The sequence below is a fragment of the Opisthocomus hoazin genome, chromosome 2, assembly GCF_030867145.1.
Source record: "Opisthocomus hoazin isolate bOpiHoa1 chromosome 2, bOpiHoa1.hap1, whole genome shotgun sequence".
NCBI lineage: Eukaryota > Metazoa > Chordata > Aves > Opisthocomiformes > Opisthocomidae > Opisthocomus > Opisthocomus hoazin.
The window spans coordinates 21,452,714-21,459,553 of NC_134415.1; the positions used below are offsets into that span (position 1 = coordinate 21,452,714).

The 6,840-nt window shown below is 42.1% G+C and overlaps 1 long non-coding RNA gene across 1 annotated transcript; it reads left to right on the forward strand.

The window, feature by feature from the left end:
- Positions 1-572: 572 nt before the first annotated feature.
- LOC142360461 (uncharacterized) lies at positions 573-6,584 on the forward strand. Its single transcript, XR_012763071.1, has 3 exons — positions 573-619; positions 4,201-4,330; positions 5,058-6,584. It is a non-coding gene; the product is annotated as an uncharacterized LOC142360461 (long non-coding RNA).
- The last annotated feature ends 256 nt before the right edge of the window (positions 6,585-6,840 follow it).

A 6,840-nucleotide genomic window follows, 5' to 3' on the forward strand; every position in this document is an offset into this window, starting at 1 on the left:
ATGCAGGTGCTGTGCTGACCTCCACATTGCTGGTGGCCTGTGCCTGGTTGCTTCACTGTGAGACTGGACCAGCTTTTGGCATGCCCAGGGATTTGCTCAAGACACCTGCCTTCACCTGCTTGCTGGAGCAGGGCTGAAGTGTGACACGCTTTGCCTGACTTCCATCAGTTGTTCATGGAGAACTGGACTAGGTACTGGATTTTGTCATGGATTTGCTTTTATTTGCAGCTATTGACACACAGCAGCTATTGCTCATCATCCTCAGCAAATGCACAGGGAAGCGTACAGGCACCTTTCACTGGAGATGGATTCCGCTATACTGTAAAAAACCAGAAATCTGAGAGGGAACCACAGGAAGAAAGAGAAACCACAAAGTAAAAGTCCTGCTCATCTCTAAACTAGCTGTCCCTCAATTAGGTAATTAGATCTGTAAGAGATTGAAAATGCGTCTACAAAGATAGAGAACTCTCTTCACCATGTCTCAGACACTGAAGTAAGCCAGGTTCAGTAAAGCCAGTGGAAAATTACAAGAAAAAGAGGTGCTTTATGTGCTAACTCCTGTTTCTCTCTCTAGCTCATTCTTGCTGTTTGACTGATCTGAGTTCCAACAACTGGATCTGTAAGTATAAATATTGCATTTCTAGCTTTCATGCTTGCTTTGAAGCTCGGGTCTAGTGAGTGAAGACCAGTGAGTTTATAAGGCACATTCAAGCTAGTCCGTAGAGACAAGTTTATGAGACTGAACCTCTGGCAAGCATCTGCATCTGTTCTATTTACTCAGAGAATACGAGAGAGGCCGCACTACTAAAACACGGCATAAATGAGTTACTAAATTAGGTCATTCAGTCCCAGCATTAAGACTGGTAGTGATTATATATCGGTTTATTTTATTAATGCAGGCTGTTACCTCTCTAATGGGACTCAGATGAGGATGTTCCTGCTGGCAATGGGAAAAATATAATCTTTTTTAGTTCTTACTGTATCCTCCCTTCTCACTCTGTATCTTAAATGGCTAAAATCCAATGGCTTCTGAAAATAGTGCTTTCTTAAAACAAAACAAAACAACCCATAAACCCATAAAACCCTAACCAACTAAAAAAACTTGGACCATCTACAATACTGTGAAAAGCCGTCTCTCTAAATAGTTCCTCTGATGAATACAATAATGGAAGGAAACAGAGTACACTGAACAAAATCTATCCCATGTTAATTGTGTTGCTTTCTTCCCTTAGGAGAGAGTGTTGCCTATATGGCAGAATACAAGCTGCTGAAAATTAAAATGTGCTGCAGAACTGGAAATCTTGTTAGTCTCTGCCTAATGTTTAGCCTTTCACTCGCAAGCTGGGAAGAGATGGCAGTTCGTGTAGGGAACACCATGTCTCTGCCAGGCTATGCATGACAGGAGTGATCAAACAGTCTGCACACAGTGCACACACATGCACTCGTTCATGCCAAGACAAGAAAGCGTTTCGAGGGCACAAACATAAAAGCAGCTCCTGAAGCAACCCGAGGTACTGCTGTTAGCACCTCCAAACTCCATTCTGTGTTATGGAAATGTAATGGAAAACACACCTTCCTGAAATTCTATATTTTAAATATAACTGAAATATGGATTTTTGTCCAAATTACAGTACATCTCCCCCTTTGTTAATGGCACTTGTCCAACTAGATAATAAGTCCACTTCTTATTCTTTAGTTATAAAAAGCTGTTATATGTACATCAAATAGTTAACAAAGAACATCTACATCTTAATACTTGAAGTTGTCCCTCTCAATTCCGAAATGCTGTGTGACACACCAGAGTCCCAGTCATACCATAGTATGAGTTATGAGCATCAGTGGCCATGTTCCCACATAAAGCAAATGAAATACCAGAGCTGTTCCTTGAATTTTGCTTTCCAGCAGAGAATATTGATGTAAACAACAATCCATCAACTCATCTACTGCAACCTAGAGCACTACCATCGCAATGAAGAACCAACAGACAGCTTTGTCCCCAGAGCATCCCTCAAGAGCAGGGTGTAGCCCAGAGCATTTGCTTTGATCCATCCAGCTGCTGTTTGCTTGAAGATTTTTCCCTGCAGACCACACTTCAGCTGGGGAACTGGAGGCTTTGAAAGTTTGGGTCAGAGCATGCAAGGAAAAGGCATTTTCAAGGGAACTAATCTCCTGCGCTGATCCAAGACATCACAAATAGTTCAAAGGGATCAGCTGCCAGTGCTGGACAGGATAAATACCAGCATTTATTAGTGATGAGTTAGCAAATCATTTATGGCCTTGCAGAGTCAAAACGCTTGCAGCTGTCAGGGTCCCCATAAAATTTGACATACACTCATGAAATACACCAAATTCATCAGTGACTCCAGCCTAGTCATGAGTCAGAGACTCACATTGCCCCATTGCTATTGCATGATAGCCAAGGTCCTTCCACTGCCAGCTGTAGGATCTGACTCAGAATCACAGAATAATTCGGGCTGGAAAGGAACTCTGTAGGTTATCTGGGAAAACAACTTGGCCAGAGTAGGGCCTGCTGAGGTCGTGTTTCTTCAGGGCCTCATCCAGTCAAGATCTGGATATCTCCAAGGTTGGAGATCCCACAGGTTCTCTGAACATCAATTCCAGTGCTGCACCACCCTCCCAGTGAGAAAAAAATTCCTAATAATCAATGAGAATTTCCCACATTGCAACCTGTGCTTTGTGCTTCTTGTCCTGACACTGTCGCTCAGAAGAATCTGGATTCAACTTTATACCTGGGCTAGATTCTCTTGCTGCCTCCGTCTCCTCACATTCTCCATCCTCAGATAAACTACTGTCTCACTAAAACACTCAGTAAAGACGACCAGCTTCCTCCTTGCTACCATCCTCATTCATGATTTGCAGTCTTCCTTCAGCCCTCATTGGAGCCACACTCAGTTTGCTGCCTTGACCAGTGAATGAGTTCAACGCTGAAACAAAGCCTTTGTCTTTTTCTAAAGAAGCCAGGCAATAAGCAGTTCTCTACAACTAGGCGAGCTTTTCTGAAACAAATGCACATGACCAGTCATTTGGGTAACAGGATCCAAAGTGCCTCAAGCCAGAAGGCTCAGGCCAAATTTGGTTAAGCCTTAGCAGAAGAGGGCATGTTGTTTTCTTGATATTTTCTCCTCCATGCATTTAAAATTCACTCTTTTCTCTCTTGCTCTCTCTGTAAACTTTTCCTCAGCCTGTGTTTCCTAGGCAGCTCATGCCGGTGGGAATAATTTCTGCAATACCAATGTTCCCTTGTTGAGTCTGCCTCGGCCCAAGGCAAAAGAGTATGGCCTTATTCAAGACTGAAAGGCTATTCTGCACCACATTAGATCAAAAAGTACAAATATTCTTACATCTTCTTGTCTTTCAGCATAATATGAGACTCTTACCTATTTCCTGTCCTTACAAAAAGTATATATAACTGTGGGGAAAGAAAAGCATGCCCAGCAGTATGAAAGAATTACAAAACATTCTTGCATTCTGCTTATTGACACTCCAGTCATGATCAGTTTTTGATGTACACAATAGGGAATTCATATGTATCACAAAAATTTATCTATGGTGAAGTTAGTAGGATGGAGTTTGTACGTCCTGAGGTAAAAAACTACTGAAGTAGTCTACTCTGAGATTGATGTGTCATGGCTAACAAGTTCAGGCCTAGAGAAGACATCAATATACTTTCAGATAAGCAATATGCACCCAAAGGTATGCTACTAGTCACTATATCACAGGCTTGTTCAGTATCTCTGAGCCACTAAGATTAGGTACACTTACTCTATTCAATATTACACAGTGACTTCATATTTTTAAAATAGTTTCTTAGTATCTGAAAGTAGAATTTTCCACTCTCTAGTTTTCAGGACTAGCCTAGCCTGTACTTTGGTCCCAGAATGGCAGGGCTTATTTATTTTCTATGTTGTCATTAGAAAAGTAATGTAAATATTTTTTCTTTGTCATTTCTAGCAGCCAGGAATTGATAGCGGTAATCAATAAGCTCATTATTATTGGAAATAATAACAATTTTGGCTATAAGCCAAAGCCTGCACTACAGCCTTAAGGATGCTTCCATGCAGCAAAAGCTCTGGAAAGCATTTGGGTGGCTTAGCAAGATTTCCACACAGCTCCGGGGAGTAGATAAACTCTCCAACTTTTTGAAAGAACATTGCATATTCTCCTTCTTTCTCCTCACAGCTCCAACCTGTAAGGTTTCATGATCAAAGCCTCATCTCACCCCAGATCATAAAGGAATCACCTGCCACTCTATGCTGACATCAAGATCCTATTTTCCCCACATAATTTTTGGCTGGATGGAGGCACAGAGGTAAAGCAATGCTCATACAGTATTGCAGAAATCTAATCTGAAGTTTTCCATATTTCAGCAAAGGCCAAGGCCATTTATGTGCTTTGCTGAACACTTTGAGTTCAAAGTCTTTAGACTGGAAAGTACACAGAAACCAGCAGGACCCAAAATGTCAGCTGACCATAACTAACCACTGCAGAAGTCACAAAGGATCGGGGGGATTCAAAGCCTCTGTCTATGCTCTAACTGCTAGGGTGCTCACAAGGGTGCTTTGAAGTTGAAGATCTCCAGCATGACAGCCAGATTTTCTCAGCCTCAGCTTGGGCTGACTATAAATTCATTCTGCTCTTGACCACGACATGTCAGAACCCTTTGGAAAGGCCCAAGATCCTTGCAAGGTAGGATCTGGGCAATCCTTTATGCCAGACATAGTCACCACAAGACCAAGCAGGATGGTGGGAAACGGCACAAAGTGCCAGGACCTCATCATGCTGCAGGGCAGCCTTCATGTAGCAGTGTGAGCGAGCTATTGAGTCCAGGCTCTATCAGAGGCACAGTGCCCAGGAAGATAGGAGATTATCTTCTCCAGCTCCACTTTTGAAAACCAAGTAGCTTTCTTCCTCCCATTTCTCTTACTGGCTCTAGAATGTCACTGCTTTCACAATTAGAAACTTTCTAATTGCCAATGTGAACGTATTCCATTTGTTTATATGCCCTTTGCTTAAACAGAGCTTTTTCCTCCCCACAGGTTATGCCTCTAATGTTCTCTTAGAGGGCGTCTGACCTTGACTTGGGCAGCTAATCCCAATCATCTCACTCTGCTGGAGGCTCCTTGATCCCTGATATTGTTTCTGGCTCTGACTGCTGCCCTGATGCCCAGTGGATGCATCTCTCCAAGAAAAAAGAGATTCGAGGGAGGAGGATATACAGTGTTAGCAAAGGCCAAGGTCTTCCTGTCCCCCAACCCCATTAGGCTGAGATACTCGTAGCAGTGCTATGATGTTGCACTGGTGACATTTCTCCCCCTCCATGGGAAGCACTATTCTTGCTTAGATTATTCCTTCTTGCCTGAATAGAAGAGGCATCACCAAGTGTTGTTTCTTCTTCAGGGAAAATTGTTATTATTCCTTTTATACAAGACAGGTAAATATAACACAGACTTGAAGCAACTGGATTAGAAATTAATAGAAACAACTCAGGAAGATGAAGAGGAAAAAAATCCCCAAATTACAAATGAAACAATCCCTGCCCCCAATCTTACATTTAAGCCAACAAATATATTAAAACTTGCTTTTAGCTTCTAAGTATTGGCAAGCAAAGCCAATCCTAGAGCAATCACAGAGCGATAAAATAGCAGCCATAAAAAACAGATTGGATACTGTGAGATAAAATCCTGCACATCAATTTACAAAATTAATAACTGCCAGAATAATTGCAATTCATTTAGGAGTTGGAATCAAATCGTAAATCAGTCCTCAGAATGTGTTCAACAACAAGTTCCAGTTTTAATACAGAATTGCTGAGTGCAGCATTAGTAATTGTAAGGAGTGTTGTAAATACAGATGCTTACCCTGTAGTGTTGCTCACAGTACTATGTACGCATTTTGCACTAACATTTTGTCCCCAGTGGTGTCACATATCATGGTATTTATTCCCAGGGTAGCGTATTACTACTTGCCGATACCCACATACCTGCCTGGCCTATTGCTCAATTAACTTCTGCCATATCATTTGCCCGGCAATCATATACACAGTTAGCAGCCCTTCTTTGAGTCTTATCAGAAAGAGAGGGATTTCCAGGCTGCAGCAGTGAGTTTCTGTGATGGTAGAACAGCTCCCAATTACCGCTGATTATTATTATGACAAAGCAAAAGACATGATTCCTGTTTGTAAACATTATTATAGGGCCTTAATATGTGTAGTTGTAAAGTTCAACCTTCATTAAAGGTTTTACTTACACCACAATACTTTGTGCTCACAGCTTTTCCCAGAAGAGAGCAAATGCGTTGCGCCCATGGCAGACATGCAGTTTGCTGACTGTCCGTGATGGCTTGCTTCTCCTGAGCAGATGTGGTGAAGATGAGGCAAGGGGTAGTGCCCATTTCCCTCTATTCTTTCTCTTCTTGCTCATTGCAGGTATGGCATACTGTATCTTCTTCACTTCTCACAACTCAATGTAGAGAGCCTTACTGACTTCTCTGTCCACTTGGATGTGACTCTGGGGAATGATCCAGAAATTTACCATATCATCACCTTGTGAGGAAAAGCACCTCCTTCCTCCCTCTTATTCTTTGTAACCCTCATGCAGAACAAGACTGAGGTTTAGTGGAATTCTTGTGTCTCTGCATTTGAGATGATTGTTCTTCAAAAAAAGAAAGTCCCATAACACATGCAATATTGATGCACAATGGGGAAATTTCTTCAGCTTCACTGAGCTTTGGATCAAGCTTCATGTCACTTTAAACTTCCCACAGTCTCAAATCTCATCATTACTGGGCTCTCTAGAAGCCTGCAAGGGACCCAGCACACCC